The 17785-nt window shown below is 38.9% G+C and overlaps 1 pseudogene; it reads left to right on the top strand.

The window, feature by feature from the left end:
• Positions 1–5307: 5307 nt before the first annotated feature.
• Positions 5308–6856, top strand: LOC145502084 (uncharacterized protein KIAA1958-like; annotated as a pseudogene).
• The last annotated feature ends 10929 nt before the right edge of the window (positions 6857–17785 follow it).

Here is a 17785-nt window from a genome sequence, read left to right as displayed (position 1 = left end):
TATTAAGCGGCCACCTTCCACATCCCCGAGGGTAGCCCACTGTATTATATGTAAACCAAAAATAATTGCACAGCGCGAAAAGACCTAGGTACGAGTTTAGCGTTACAGTATTTTCGCAGGGCGTGTAGGTAGCGGTTGTCTGGTAAAAGATGACAACACGGGCAATGGTTAACTATTCATTCTTTTCATTGCTTAATTTAATCTCTTCCTACTCAACAAGATTGTGTGCTCCCTGTGGTGCCAAGCCTTAAGGAGCCTTACGTATGAGGATAGAAATTGTCTTACCCCAACCCCCCTAAAATAGGATGAGAGCATTGCGTGACGAACAAACAAGAAATCGATGCAAGCATTGCTGCAAGCAAGAATTCAAGCAGCAGTAGATCAAAGGATGATGAAATGTAATATTTTGGTGTAGTGCAAAGCAAGCAACTATCTACAAATCACTTAGCCGTTTTTGACTTAGACGCATATGTGTCGAAAGAGGGTCATCGATTCATGCTATTCCACCATTAAATAAGTTGACAGTTGGTGATGTACATCGGACGTTGTGTAAACAAAAGCAAACTTCTGTTTTATGTGCGACGAATGGTGACAGAAACACGTCAAATCGGCGTTTGGACCTGCCTTTTACAGCAAATAAGGTTAGAACATTTCGAAATTATCAGCTATGTGTCTATTTCAACTTAATATAGCTCAAGACATGTGGCGCGTGCTAAAATATATGTCTAACCCGCAAAATTGAAATTTGACGACGGATGGTCAAATGTCTGCATTTTTAATGTACTTTGAAAAGTTCTCGCGTCGCTCACAATCATTTGCCCAAAGAAACTTTTACAGGAATCTGTAGATCATCCTTCTGCGATTCAACCACCAGAAGCTCAATCCATTTGAAGCTTCCGCACATGGTGAAAATCAATTATTTTTACGAAATACTTTTAAGTGAATGAAATACATGTCTTCGAAATTTAATTATTTTGAACCCAACAAAAACCGCGACATTCCCGAAAATCAACCCAGTACACAATTAAACATTACACAAAAATATTTGAGTGTTTTAAAGACGGAGGAATGATGTGGTTTTGCATGCGAGGCTCTAAAACTTGTTTAATAAAATGGTGCGTCAAATGACGATTTTGACGGAATTTGGTAATTTGCATATTTCTTTGAAATCAAAATTTATTTTGCCAAAAACAACTATCCAGTAGTTTTTGTCATGCCCTAGCCTGTCTACCATAGAAATATGAGCGAAATCGAATTTTCGACCCTTGCCGCGAAATTAGCAATTTGTCTGATTTTTACAAGCAGACACTCTTAAAAATAATTACATAGGGTCACATTTATGGAGCTAAACAATGAAAACGATGACAAAAGACGGAATATACTTACCGAAGGGTGAAGTTCTTCGTATCTCACTATGTGAAAGACGCCAATTACTTTATGTAAGAACCCCTGACGAGTAAATAGGTTATTAATTATTTTTGGTGCCAGCGGTTTTCCAGTTATAATTACATTTCAACCTGCAACCTGCAACCTACAACCTGCAAAATATACCTACCGAAGTTAATGATAAGGAGAACTCTCCAGGCCGTGCAGTATTTAATAACACTAATCCAACAACTACTGTGTCTGCTGGCCGCAAGTCAAGGAACTGACAGAAGCACACTTTGGTGAACTTTGGTAAGCAGTGTGTTGAAAATTATTTTCATTTGATTATTGTTAAAACTTACAATCAAATAGAAAACACTCAGAATATGCATATTGGATTTAACCCATACAGTTCTACGAGATATCAATTCTGTACAAAAAAAAATAAGTATTTGCCGTTAACTGTTACATTTTGTTAACTAATATTCCAGGAATAGTCTCGGTTTTTGCCAGAATGTACATTCAATGCAACGTAATGCAATATAATGTTCATTATTTTTTCTCTTGACATCAAGCAATGCCAAATATATGTCTCCTAAAAATTCACTTGCAGAAGTATTTTCAAATAATTTTCTCAAACTCATCAATAACTCATCAAGTTTAAACAATGTAAATCATAACTGTGATAGTGTTTGGATATCTGATCGTAATTGGCATAGATGTTGTCATTTTAATTCGCCTTTTTCTCCATAGTTTCAATTTTAATTGAGAAGATAGGTGTACTTGTATGTATAGTGTATCAAACACAGAAGACCACATTCCATATGCGTCACATTTCAACACCTCAAATTTTGTAAAAAATTCTCCGCTGTGTGTTTAATTTTAAACACTTTTCTTCATATTTGGAAATGTGGTTAAACACAGTCTTTCGTGCTTGATGTATTACATCATTGATACTACAATTGCTGTTTGTTACAGTTTTAAAGGAGTCAGAGCAAAGCTTTGACATATTTTTAATTCAACTTCGAGGATTTGCATGGGATACCCCTTTCATTTGGGAGATACACTTTGGTCAGTATTGAAGGACTTAAAACCTATTATTGTCTTGCTCATAAACATGGACTGGTCCTTCAAAATGAAAGGTGTACTGCACATGTCTTGATTTGTGATTGTCGAGCTAATATGCAAAAAGTTCAAAACGAACAGGAATGTGATTACAGTGAATGAATGTGTGTACAAGAAATTATCCTGAAAAAGCTGACAACAGTTGCATTGTGTTCTTCAAATAACATGTAATTAATTAACTTCCCACTGTGAATAGCATGATAAAAAATATGTTATTATCTTTTGTATTTTAAAATAGTTCCAACTGATCAAAGTAGTATTGTATTTGACAAAATAAAAAATTAGAGCACCTACAACGAGAGACATCAGTACCAGGTCATCTGAGCATAATAACCTACATGTAATAAACCAGAGTGAAGCACACTGAGCAATGTGGAACACTCCGTTAGACATAATTTTGATGTTTGTCAGGTAGCATTTGACTTTTTATCAAGTTCCAGCTGACAAACCTGTACTGTATACTTCTCATGTGAGTAGTTGGAAACTCTATCAAACAACTCTTTATACAACTGTATGCTAACAGCCACTTGAAGATTAATATTGAATCCAGAAACAGACATGGATGCACTCTTCTATCCAGAAACTATTATGGAAACTACTAATCAATCATCAACGTATACTTTGAACATTACAAGGATCTACATGTATCATAAGAAGCCTGCAAACTGTATGAAAAATATGTTATATATATATATATATATATATATATATTATTTTTACTGCATTTACAGTACCATTTTACCTTGTTTTGCATTGTTGACAATCAACAAAAGAACCTACACAGAACTTCAGTGGAATCGACACTATTGACAAGGTGTCTATTTGTGACCAACTGTTGAATTCTCAGTCGCTGACTTTGTTGTGTAACTGGCTTAGATATTCCAGCAAACCCTCTTGACAGTACACGCACAAGTTAATTTAATATCTGTAAACAGTCTTCAATAAAATTAATAACGACTCACCTATGTTAATACCTAATAATCTATATTGCCTTATTTATTTAAATTTATACCTGTATCTTTCTAGTGATGGCGCATTCACTTGTGATACTTTAACTCCCGAATACTGACGTTTAAAACTAGCACTCCAACTGAAGTAAATCTAAACCCAAACAAGTACGCTTTGCGGACCTATTTTTAATAATCGTATTTATTCAACAGTGCATACATTTACAAATTGCAGTGTCCGAGGCCCCGTTCACCCTTGGCTGAAAAATTTGAAAACGATGTTTTCTCTCTGAAAATGCTTCAAATGTTTTCCGTCCACGCTAAGCCGGAGGAATATAAAAACGCAACAATCACTAGTCATTTTGGCTTTGTGTTTGAAAAATCTCCTTCAGGGAAATCACATGGTTATCGTGACGTCATCGTTTTCGAGAAGCTCTGTTTTCAAAATGTTTCCCGTTTACACTAAAACACAACCCAAAGCCGTTCTCAAATTCCTCCGGTTCGCAGAGCGTTTCGAAAAGCTCCGTTCTCGTGACGGATAGGTGTGGACGGTAGGCCTAACGATAGAAAAAAAAAAGCCGCGTTTCCAAATTCCTCCGGCGTAATGTGGAGGAGGCCTCAGTATTCTTTTTCTAGTAAAAACATTACCGTCATCCACACGACTGTAGAATTGCATTTATTTCACGGTGCATACCAATGCCTAATTTTGATTTGATTTTTTGCTTGTAACCCTTCGCTTTCATCCACTATCAGTCATTAAATTCTCAGCCTCGGATAATGCAATTCTAGCTTTCTGATTGGTTCACGGGATCTCGGTTACCAACCATTATGCCTGCGTTTGACCTTATATGGAAATGAATGCGGCAAATGTCGCTCAGCATAAAACTTTTCCCGGGAAGCCAAGTTTCGTCGACAAAAAAAAAAAAAAAAAAAAAAAAAAATGGATGAAAAAAGCAGATTTGGTGAGCTATCCACGGAAGAAATACAAGAAATTATGGACAATGCCGTCCCAGAGACAACAAAAGGGACCTTAAGATACAGGGACGGGAAGGCCAGGACGGCAACGGCAGTGGACGCGGGAAACTTTCGCGGGTCGCGTAGTGTCGCTAAAAACAAAATGCTTAAGATGTGCATTTTCGCAAAGGACGGCGACGTCAATAATTCGAACCTCGTACAAGCTATTCACAGAAGCAATGACATCCATTAGACTATAAAAGAGATGGTAGAAATCTTATCCTATTAGGCTTAAACGATAGTGAACAGCGATGCTGAATTTCTTTTTCTGTGTAAGCGAAGCAAACATCTGTCAATATATTTTAATAGAGAAACCATAATTTCCGTATGAAAACTTAAAAAAACTAAACATCAGTTTGAAAATGTGTATTTTATTTGCTCGATAGATGCTCCATGGCATTCATTCTTACAACATTTTATCGACTGTACTTACACTGATGTATTCTCAATGCATACAGCTTGTATTGAGCTTGCACACTCGTGATGGCGTCTGAACAGTGACGGCAGAAACACAAACGAACAGACAAGAAATATTTTAATTCACATTTTCGTATCTCAGCGTAGTGTTCTACACTACAATCACGAAAACTGTGAACCTTATAAACATTCCTATCAATATAACTGAAAATAAAGGCGATTGGAACAGTTATCGAGGCAAAACAAGAGCAAAATACTCACGCTTTCGATACGACGGCTGGTCGGGCGAAATGACGTCCTCGACGAGATGAGGACGGCAGAGAGATGAGTCGAGAGTTCTCGTGCGCATGCCCGGTTGAGTGAATTTACTTCCGGTAGCCGCCCTAGCTTGTCCCGTCCTGGTATCTTAAGGTGCCTACAAAAAGCCACAAAGTTCAAGATGAGATTATTTAACGGTAAGTACCCGTTAAGTTTCAATTAAAAGTTGCAAAATTTCAAATATGACCGTCGAGATTTTACGCATTCGTGAAGGTTAGGTAACAACAACAACAATATTTACCTTAATGTTACAGAATGGCTTGCTAGTCCTGGTGGCACCACATTTTCAAAACCAATAATAGAAATGTCAAAAGAAGAGCTGTATGTTTGTTTGAAGTGCTTTTACAAGTCAGTGAGGAAGAAAGATGGCACGTATTATAAGAGTTCATCCACGAAATCCATAAGAGCCGCCATTGATCGTTTTTTCGCTCGCCGCCACACAACAAACCATTTTCCATAATCTCTGACCCCGCTTTCACTGAGGCAAATAAAGTTTTAGACGCTTTCATGAAAGACCTAAGGAAAACGGGAAAAATAGCTGGCGTCGTCCACAAAAAGGCAATCTCGAAAGAGCAGGTGAAGAGACTATTTGAGAGCGGCGAACTCGGCCCAGCCGACAGTTTGAATCCTGCCCAGTTACAGAGGACGGCTTGGTTCTACCTCGGCCTCTTTTTTGGAATACGGGGACGTCAAAACCAGCGACATTTGACACCCGCAATGCTTTCTCTACGAAAAACTCCACAAGGGTTTGAATACTTCGAACTGAACAGAAGTCAGCCTGGTTCCTTGCCGGCTACAAAAAATCACCAGGGAAGCCTCGCAGATGCTGAGGATGAATCGGATGCGAAGATATTTTTCGTCCCGGGATCTGAAAGATGTCCAGTAAAAACGCTCAAGAACTACTTGGGCCGTCAATCCAACGTCAGATGGTCTGTTTCAGAGACCAAGAGATGGTCAAAGCAATAAGTTCAATCCCGCAGCCGACAAAATCTGGTTTTGCAGCGCACCTCTTGGTACAACTACGCTCGACAACATGATGAAAGAGATGTCAAAGCGAGCAGGTATCGAGCCACATCTCACAAACCACTGCCTGAGAGCTACGTCTGTCACAGTGCTCTCCGACCATAATCGCGAGACGAGGTACATCAGGGCCATAACGGGACAGGAGTCTGACCAGGCAGTTGAGTCCTACAACGAGCGGCCTTCGATGGAACAACAACAGAGGATATCACTCGCTCTCAGTGACTTCATTGGAAATGCGTCTTGTGGTAGTGCCACTTCAGTGCAAGGGAAAGAAAAACGAAATCCAACAGCAATGCAGACCAATCCCAGAAGAGTTTCCCCATCAAGAGTCCGGGAAAGCTGTTCTTGTCGAAAAAAATTTTTCCACCTGTTCAACCTCCGTTTCACGGCATGGCGATCAGAGAAGCTTTCCCCAGTATTTTTACAACTGTAGTGTAAATGTCCACCATCACTACTCTTCCCGATGAGTTTGAACTTTGAACACTCGGGGACACTGCAGTAAGGTTTTTACCCGTACAAAACAGACCGTGAAGTTTGGATTACTGTAAATTCATTTTAGCTGTAATTTGCTTCGCTTTTAATTTTTTATTCAACTGTTCGCACGGCGGTGCACTTATCATGTGATCATGAGATCATGTCGTTTTGGCGCCCGGAAGTCACCTCACTTTCCCGTCATTTGTTAAACTTAAATCAAATTTAGCAAAACCGAAGGTTGAGAATTTAATAAAACAATTATTCCATTCGCGCTTGTTGGATATGAGATTGGTTATAACCAACTCGGCCCTACGGGCCTCGTTGGCTATTTACCATCTCATATCCAACGCGCGATCATGGAATAATTGTTATTAACTATCGCACTGGCAATTACGTTTATTGCATGACCATGCGGTTAGTTATTTCCCGCAAAGTACACGAGCTCGTGATTTGTTGTCCATAGTGGCGTTCAAAAAAAAGTTGTACTAAAAAAGAAGAAAACAAGCAAAATTTGTCTTGTAAAGGCAAAAGACATTTCGGTAACGAGATGGGAGACAGTAACCGTCGTTGTTGCCACGACAATGCATCTCGTCACCGAAATACGGGAACTACGCCGCATTCCCGTATGAAACCACGCAAAACGAAATAAACTGCAGCCTAACGTAGTCAAGAATTTAAAACTTACTTGGTAAATGTCTTTTTAATACGCGGCAGGAATCTCAGCGTGGAAGATGGCCAAAAATATATCAAAACCTTTGCGTTTATTCTTTACGCGTCACGCACACGACGATGGCTGTGTGGATCACAATATTTTGCTAAGCACCCAATGGCTTGGGAGGCACATTACTTTCGACCACGTTTTAGTGTGAACTGGGAAATGGTAGCAGACTAAACGACCCTGGTAAACCACAACTTAACTATTTTCTTTTTGCTCTTTACAGCTAAAACAAGCAGTCGGCCGTTTCCTTGTTTGACGCGGTCGAACTGTGACTATATGGGCTATTGTCAGATGGACAGGAAGATTTGTAGGTGTAAATATGGGCGGAAAGGAAATGGAGAGAGCTGCAGAGCACGTAAGAAACTATTTCGTGCTCTCTACAGGAGAATCTTTGCCGATGTCATTGTTTACAATTTTCCTCATTAACATTCGACCTTGCGCAGAGAAGGCATCACGGTAGACACACACACATTGACTACAAATATTTGAAAAGCTTGTGAAACTTAGTAACTGCCGGAGTAGCAAGCTAAAGGCAATTGCATCAATTAAAGATAAAGAATGGTGAAATTTTTGGCTCTTCAGATGTAATATTAGAGGAGAAATTGGCTTTCAACAACTGCAAAATATCTGAGTAGCAAAAGCGCTAATGAGCTCATACACTCTTTGTAAAATGTTGGGTTTTTAAACCCGCGCCGCACAAAAAGTATTCAATACATCGGACTCAAATTTCTCGGGACAGTTAATAGTACTGTGCCATTTCAATATTCAGAACTAATGTTTTTGTAGGTCCATCAGAAACTGTATCACTTATGCTAATGAGGCAAATATTGTGAACAAAGATTCTCCTTTACACACCATTACACGCAGTGTGGATATTCATTCGGGACCTTAACAGTAGCATGACGATTGTCGATGCTATGAGACAAAGTTCATAAATGTGTTTTACTTTAAATGACAGCAGCTAAATTCTGACGTAACTTTTTCTTTGAGTCCATTGGCAAGTAAAGTACTTAGTTGATTATCGACTTAAACCATGTAGCGATTTTCGAACACAAGCTGACTTATCGAGCATTAGCTCCTTGTCTGAGTACCCTACAAAATGTTTCGGAGGGCACCCCCATATATATATTGCATGGGTATGTACCTTTGTTTAGGGCATGGTTTTCAGGCAGCTTATTCCGGGATAGGGTAACGAAATCAGATAGTTTTGGTCTAGAATAGGGTATAATTTATCGTAAAAGTTGCCAGTGTAGGAATAATTTAGTCTAGAACAGGGCTCTCTACCCGGGATTCTATAATAGAAATTAAAACTTCAAAGAAACTTTGTAAGATATTGGCTTAGTTAGCGTATGTTGGACTTCAATAGGGATTACGTTTCTGCATGCAAAATATCGATCTATTCTGGGAGAGGGCAGAGGTTTTTGGTGCTTAGTTTAGGGTAGGACTGCAAAATCAAGCTGATCAATGTCTAGTATAGGGTAAGGGTCCTAAGGTCCTAGCGTCACAACCCTAGCTGCCCAATGATTTACAGAGGAACTTACCGGCAAAACGTTATGCTCAGACGAAGAGTTAACTAACTCGGAACGTTAGGTTTCCAAATTCACAAAGGTGGATTAGTTACCGTTATCAGTTTAACCTTTATTAAGTCTGTTATGTATTTTCCATTAACGATCCAAAGCACAGAGTACTAGCAAATCTAAGGAACGTGAAGTAAGGCAGATAACGAATAGCAGAAATGGAAAAGGTCGTCTTTAAAGGAGTCCAGTGACGATATTTTGAGTTATTTTGACCACGTACAAAATGACTTTAAGGTGGCTGTTATGTTGCTTTTTATCAAAAATTGTCCTTAAAAAACTAAAATTGATTTTCCGAAGCATGCTAAGATATCCAGAGCTAGTACTTCAATAACAATAAATTATACGTCTTGTTTATGTTTATGTTAAACATTCATTTAAGACCAGAATGCCATTTAGTCAAGTCTTGTTTATGTTTATGTTAAACATAAACAAGACTTGCAGCGTAGGGATTTTCAGCTTGCGTTCACCGCTTACCCTCGGGGTGACGCGTTAACGCGAGATGAGTGAAAGTGTGACGTATATTTTGTTGTTATTGCAGTGCTAGCTCGACAAATTTTAGCACGCCTCGGGAAAGTCGCCAGAAAGCAATCGCGCCTTTTATGAATTCGTGATATACAGAAATGTACAATAGCATGGTGATTCGAGACAAAAGAAAATTGTAATAAAGACAACAGACAAAATGAGTGAAATCACCGCAATATTTTGCCGCGTTGACGCGCTGAAAGTTAGCAGCCTTAAAATGTTGCAATTTATCCGAAACTCCGGTATAACGTTGAATATGGATTAATCTCATTGAGGGCCAAGTCTAAAAAAAAAATTCATCGAGTGTTGTTAATTCCCGCCCAATTTAAGAATTTTAGGGACAATTTTTGATAAAAAGCAAAATAACAGCCTATACCAGTTGATATTTAAGACAATGTTTCTGAAAGTCAAATGGAGCGATTTTTCCGAGACTTTCACTCGAGGTAATTAGATGTTATAAGATTCATTTAAGACCAGAATGCCATTTAGTCAAGTCTTGTGGACATAGTCTGCAATAACATCTTTAAAAACAGCTTTGTTTTTGTTGTATTTTGACGCCTTGAAACTTCACTCGTAATTTGCTCGGAAACGTTCTTATAGACTTTCTTTAAAATTTTGCCATCGTTAAGACAGCTATATCAAGTCCGAGATCCCGACGACGTATTTCCAAAATTATCCTTGGTGGCAAGTTATTCGGTCCTATGTAAAATGGGGTATGGCGTCATTTCGTTGCTATGGTAAATCAGATCTTGGTGAAATGTACCCTATTTGAAACTTTCATCTTTCTCTAGAACACTAGTGACGTTCGATTTTCCGTTGGATTGATAATGGTAGTGCTCTGGTCGCTCAAAGTTGAACGGTATCGTTACTCAAAAACCCGATTGAGCCACCTTAAATTGAAGGAAACCTGAATCGTTAACTAGGGTAGGAAAACACCAAAGAGATAATAATAAACCATGAAGGAACAAGGATCGTAAAGGATGGAGAAGATTAACACAGATTACAAACGACGAACCTGAAAAATTTAGGCTAAACCGGCTTTAAGATGTGCAAACCGTAACCTGGCTCCTTTAGGAATCGGTAATCGCTCAATTTTTGGGATGAACATGTAGTATCATAAGTAATTTTATGACTTGCGGACTTAATGTGCTACAATGTCCTGTTGCAAATTTATAAGTGTTGCTGTGTGGTGGGGCTCTATGTCCATCGTTTCAATAAAATAGTTTAATTTTCCTGTTGTTATTATTTTTCATCAACTAGCTCCACAAGTGCAATGTTCTAGAGATGAGGATTGTCCAACTGGATTTATAAAGTGTGTCTATGGACTCTGCCGTTGTGTTGGATTTATGGTTGGCAACCGACTGTACTGCAGAAGTAAGAAAACAAACATTTACGGAAATGGCGGGACTGGACGCGTGAACAAAAAATTAGCCGCATTTTTGGCTGTTAGTCGTTAGCAAGTTTATTTTTTCCTATCCTTTCCTATTCTGCTAGAGCTTGAAACCGACTACCAGTCAATGATAATAAATTAGTGTTTTAAGAGGAGGCCTGCAATCACCTACTGGTGGTTTTCAGGACGGTCCTCTAAAAATAAAGGTCTAAAATACACTAAAAGCCTAAAAACGTAAGACTACAACTTAGGTGTAAAACCAGAACTAAGGTTAAAAAAGCTATTATGGTTAAAAAAAAACTACTAAGGCTAAAAATGGTTTAGTAAGTTAGCGTTTAAAAATCCTTTTTGTTTTAAGTTTCGTGAGCTCACTTTGTGTTTTGTCTCAATGGTAATAGCCTTTTTCACGATTAATTTTTCTCATTTTCATTGCAATGTAATCCAACGTGATACGAGGCAATTTTGGGCTAAAACTACAAAATAGCTCGAAATTCCTTCACATACATGCTAGATTTTATTGTTATGCAAATGACCAAAGTTGATGCGCCTACCAGTGAGTGTAAATACAGCGTCAATAAAGATAATTCTTAAAATCCAATTTTGCTTTCAACCCGTGGCACTAGCCGGCCTCTTTAATAGTATGAAAAAACTACATACATTTTTGTCCTTTTTCTTATCAGTAGCAGAGCCTTGTCCGAAAAACTGCACAAAAAACGCTCGGTGCATGGTCGATCGTCAATATCCTAAAGATCCAATTTGCAGATGCAAACCTGGCTCGAGGAAAACCAACGATGGAAAGTGTTTAGGCGAGTAATATCCGTACAGTGGGAAACTGAAGTGATAAGATGTATATATGTTGGTCTTGATGGCTCGGAAATTGGCGCTATTCGAAGCGATTTCCCTAGAAGAGTACAAGGCCTGTGACAAAATTTGACGAGAGTGCAGTACAGCACCGTTCCACACCAAATTTTTTCGATTTTTTTTTTTTTTTCAAATTGGATAGATAATGGCGATGTTGGGTAAAAGATGATGCTGAAGCAAAGAACGTTAAGGGTTTTAGTGGACTGTAATACCCTGGACGTTTGAGAGACACAGCCCGGTTGGAATCCTTGCCAGCATCAACGGGCTGTGTTTCTGATCAAGCTAAGAATTTACAATCACAGTGCCTTTAGCTTTCCATCTGAGTAACAAGTAGCTACGGTTGAAATTAATGCTGGAAGCTCTTCCAGGTTGTGATATGTGGGGAAGTGAGGGAGTAGAAATATTCATGGTCGTTGAGATAGCTTAATACTTCGAAAACCAAGATAAGCTTCATCGTATATTCAAGGAACACTAGTTCCAATGCAGAGTCCTAACTTGGTATTCTCCTTCCACCCTGGAATAATCGTTCAATATTCCTTTTTTGCTGTAGAATGCTTTAAGGATGCAGACTGCGAGCATAACTCTCGAATATGCACCGTAGGAGAATGCACGTGCAAGGACGGACTTGCAATGGGCGACGACAAATCATGCGAGCCTGGTAAGAACGCCAAACAATGAACGCAATGAATAGAAGCGTTATGACATCAATAGTAATGACACTAGTGTTTTATGGTATATGAAACCCTCCACAAATAATTTAAGATGGCTCAAAACAATTTCCAGCAGTTAGATTTTGATGGGTCATTATATCCACTCTTTATCACTTGATGCTACAATTAAGGTGTCAAAACACTGCCCAATTATTACTGAACACGTTTTCATCATTTTCGTGACACAATAGGTTAGCAAAGCAACAGTATGACCTGCAAAAACACCCTTAATTACAGCGTTAGGGGTTTATAATTCAAACACGCCACACGCAAATTTTTTTAAAACATCAAAATTTAATAAGAATGATAACACGCAACTTTAAGTTTCTTTAAAAAAAGAATCGGTACATAGAGTTCACAGCTACTTTAAAGTTTTGAAAATTTAAGATAGCTCTGAACCCTATGTACAGTGTTGGTGATATATCTCCAGCCAGGTCTGTCGCTGGCCTGTTGTTGACATGGGGTCGTACATGATATGGAAGCAGACAGGCCAAAGCTAGCTGGTCCAAATATTTAAGCTCTCCAGCTCCAGAGACGTTACCAATTCATTAAGCACCCACAATTTACAAAACGTCAAAAAGTCCTAATAATTCGCAACTGTCCAAAAAAGTACGCTTTGATAACGAGGATGGAATTTGCCAGAAGAAATTTTGCTTTGGGATATTTTGCACAGATCCTGAACGCACTTGGGTTCTAGCTGTATAATTTCTCGTTCGGTTCACGCACTCAGCCACTTAACTCATGATATTCGCATTTGATTCTGTTAGGGCCTCTAAACCCATGCCAAGCTGACGATGATTGCCATTCTCGGGCACATTGTCATCTCGGAAAGTGCTATTGTCGAGGACACAGCACCGGAAACGGGAAATTCTGCAGAGGTAATTATTATGTATCATTTAAATCTAAGGCACGCTCTACACTAGACTGGAGGAATTTGCAAACGGAGGTTTCACTATGAAAAAGTATCAAATGTTTTCCATCTACACTACGCCGGACGAGTTTTAAAACGCAACAATCATCGGTCATTTTGATTTCTGTTTGAGGAAAACTCAGACAGGGAAATCACATAAAGTCACTGATCGTGACACCGTCGTTTTCGAAAAGCTCCTTTTTCAATTTTTTTTTTTTTCTTTTTTATGTTCACGCGAAAACGAAAAGCCGGCGTTTTGAAATTCCTCCGGCTGGAAGAGCGTTTTCGAAAAGCGTAGTTTCGTCACAGATTAGTGTGGACCAGACCTGACAGCCTTTATTCCTTTCCCCTTCAACTCTAGTATCCCCGGACGTTTGAATTTTTAAACAAGCTTTTATAGTCAAATGTATGTGAAGAATGATCATCACAGTAAATTTTCCAATTTAAGCAATTGGAGAGAAAAAGCCTGAAAAAAAAAAAATCAGGACTTCAACGGGATTCGAATCCGTGACCTTCACGATACCGGTGCGATGCTCTACCAACTGAGCTATGAAGCCACACATTGGGAGCAAGGTCAATTAATTGAGTTCATATCTTCCCGTAAGGAGTGAAATGATCTGAAGTATATATGAGATAATTCGTATTTAAACTGCGGTTGTAGATGAAAGTGAGGAATAATCATCGCAGTAAATTTTCTAGCTATAAAGCCGGTAGCGTACCGGTATCCACGATACCGGTGCAATGCTCTACCAACTGAGCTGTGCATATGAAGCCGGCATCGCACCGGTATCGCGGAGGTCACCGGTTCGAATCCCGTTGAAGCCCTGATTTTTTTTTTCAGGCTTCTTCTTTCCAATTGCTTAAATTGGAAAATTTACTGCGATGATCATTCTTCACTCTTATCTACAACCGCAGATCAAATATGAATTATTTCACATATAATTCACAAAGTCAAATGTCTCACTCTCTATGGCTTCATATAGCGTCAAATGGCCAAATCCCTCGATGAGACTCGTCTGCAGGGAATCGTGGTAGTTGTATTCATCAAAAGAAGTATCCAGTCCAAGATGATGAATACAACTACTATGATTCCCTCCAGGCGTCCCCTCACAGGATTTTCTATTAAAGAAGAATCACCTACAAGAAGCATAAAAATCCAAAAAATACTTTTTTCATGTGTTGCCGTAGTCTATATATCTCTTAGTAATCTTCTCATGTCTCCTTTTCTTTGCCTTACATAGACTCACTGCCATGCCCTGCGGAGCGCAAGTGTCATGAGAATTCTAAATGCGTTGTTGATCCCCTGATACCATACAAACCACATTGCGTATGTCTCGAGGGTTTTGGAGAGACTGCCGACGGAAAGTGCGTTGGTAAGTTGCCTTACTGAAACAATACTCAATAACAGTTTGGTTGTTCGTAAGATAAGAGGGAAGCAACTGAAAGGTCAATTTACTGAGAAACTCATACTCACACTCAATTTTGGGGCTACGATCGAATTTGTAACTCCTCTTACAAATTGCCAAAAATATTCTGAGGAGAAATTCTGAGAAATTGTTTTAGCTCCTGCAAATTGTCAAAAGTGCAAAGAAACACTTACCGACAGTCTGCTGCGAGGAAAAGCATTTGGAAAATTAAACAAAGGTAAGTTGGTCCTATTGTCTAGAGGATAGAGTATCTGGGGAGAAATAAAAATGAACAAATCGAGTGTGGTTTAGCGTTGTCTCTACTCTTATCGACAACGATATGCGTCATCACAGTGGTCAAAATGTTGAGCGCCGAGTGAGTCCACAACAAATTTTGACCACAGTGATGCATTTGCGCATGCATTCCTAGCTCCAAGAAAACCAAGTATGGTAAGCGTTTAGGTGAATGATGTCTGTACAGTGGGAAACTGCAGTGATAAGATGTATAGATGTTGGTGTTGATGGCTCGGAAGTTGGCGCTATTCGAAGCGATCTCCCTAGAAGAGTGCAAGACCTGTAACAACATTTGACGAGAGTGCAGTACAGCAACGTTCCAAACCAAAGTTTTTTACTTTTTTTTTTTTTTTTTCAAATTGGATAGATAATGGCGATGTCGGGTGAAAGATGTTGCTGAAGCAAAGAACGTTAAGGGTTTTGGTGGACTGTAACACCCTGGACGTTTGAAAGACATAGCCCGGTTGGAGTCCTTGGCGGCATCAACGGGTTGCGTTTCTGACTAAGCTCAGAATTTACTATCACAGTGCCTTTAGCTTTCCATCTGAGTAAGAGTAGCTACGGTTGAAATTAATGCTGAAAGCCCTTCCATGTTGGGGTATGTGGGGAAGTGAGGATTTAGAAATATTCTTGATCACTGAGATCGCTGAAAAGTCCCTGTCCATAAAAATGGGAAATAACTCGGCAAGGGTCGAAAATTCGATTTCGCTCATATTTTCATGGTAGATAGGCTAGGGCATGACAAAAACTATCGGATAGTTTTCTTGGCAAAATATCCTTTTATTTCAAAGAAATATGCAAATTACCAACTTCCGTTAAAATCGTCATTTGACGCACCATTTTATTAAACAAGTTTGAGAGCCTCGCATGCAAAACCATATCATTCTTCCGTCTTTAAAACACTCAAATATTTTTGTGCAATGTTTAAATGTGTACTGGGTTGGTTTTAGGGAATGTTGCGTTGGCTTTTTTGGGTGCAAAATAATTCAATTTCGAAGACAGGTATTTCATTCACTTAAAAGTACTTCGTGTATATAATTAATTTTTACCATGTGCGAAACCTTTAAATGGATTAAGCTTCTGGTGGCTGAATTGCAGAAGGATGATCTACAGATTCCTGTAATAATTTCTTTGGGCAAATGATTGTGAGCGACGCGAGACCTTTTCAAAGTAAGTCAAAATTTTAAATATTTGACCATCCGTCGTCAAATTTCAATTTACGGGTTAGACGTATATTTTAGCATGCGCCACATGACTTGTCCAATGTTAAGTTGAAATAGACACAGAGCTGATAATTTCGAAATGTTCTAACCTCATTTGTTGCAAAAGGTAGGTCCAAAGCCGATTTGACGTGTTTCTCTCACCATTCGTCGCACATAAAGCAGAAGTTTGCTTTTGTTTACATAACGCCCGATGCACATCGCCAACTGTCAACTGATTTAATTGTCGAATGCCATGAATCTGTGACCCTCTTTCGACACATTGGTCACCACTGCATCTAATTCAAAAACGGCTAAGTCATTTGTAAATAGTTGCTTGCTTTGCACTACACAAAAATATTACGTTTGATCATCATGGTTTGATGGCTTGAATCCTTGCTTGCAGCGGTTCCTTGTTTGTGACGCAATACTGTCATCCCATTTTAGGGGGTAGGGGTAGGACAATTTCTATCCTAATACATAAGGCTCCGTAAGGCTGGGAACCACTGGGAGCACACAATCGTCTTGAGTAAGAAGAGATTAAATTAAGAAATGAGCAGAATAAATAGTTTACCTTTGCCCCTGTTGTTATCTTTTACACGACCACCGCTACCTACATGCCCCTGCCTAATACTGTAACGCTAAACTCAAAGCTAGGTCTTTTCGCGCTGTGCAATTATTTTGGTTTACATGTAATACAGTGGGCTACCTCCGGGGAAATGGGTGGTGACCGCTTAATGGGGCTAGCCGCTTAAATAGAGGTTGGTGTACCTTGAATATTTAATTTTTCACTATCGGGTTATAAATTTCTTGGTGAACATGGAGTCAATTCAAGACAATCATGATAGACGTGTATTTGAATTATCACTCGTCATGCACCTTCAATTTCAGACTCTTATCTGCCATCGCCCTCTCCAAAATAAAGTGTTTAAATTTTGGGTGGCCAGTGAATAGGGGTAAAGACAATAATGAAACCCTTATCGGAACGACCAAATGGTGGCCGCGGAGGTAACCGGTCAATAGGTGTTTTATTTACAATATTTCACTGACAATAATTTTTGGACTGTATTGACACCAGTCCTCTACTTTCTGTTACAAACATACCAATGCCTCGCCGCTAGGCAAACAAAATAAGCCAAATAAAATGCCATGGCCAGGGCTATTTACTCACGTAATTGCTAATTAAATTTAGTCTGTTTTTCTCATGAATTAGACACGTTCTGATTTCCTATTTTTATTTCAGCTAGTTCTTGCTTCATTGATCTATAATTTGTTTCATGGCGATTTTTTTTTTAAATTCTAGTAAGTACAGGCTCTAGCTTTATCAGCTGCTGTCTGAAACATCAAAACGTACAGCAAACGTGATTTGGACCGAGGCCACGTACACTATAGAATACGATTATATAAATATACACACATTATTATATATATGAACAAACAGATAAACAATGATTAAATTGTTTCATTTATCCTGAGAGTGCTCTATACAAAATGGATCAAATTGTGCAGCATATG

The sequence above is a fragment of the Orbicella franksi genome, chromosome 11, assembly GCF_964199315.1.
Source record: "Orbicella franksi chromosome 11, jaOrbFran1.1, whole genome shotgun sequence".
NCBI classification, from domain to species: Eukaryota; Metazoa; Cnidaria; class Anthozoa; order Scleractinia; family Merulinidae; genus Orbicella; species Orbicella franksi.
This window is presented reverse-complemented; position numbering and strand designations above follow the sequence as displayed.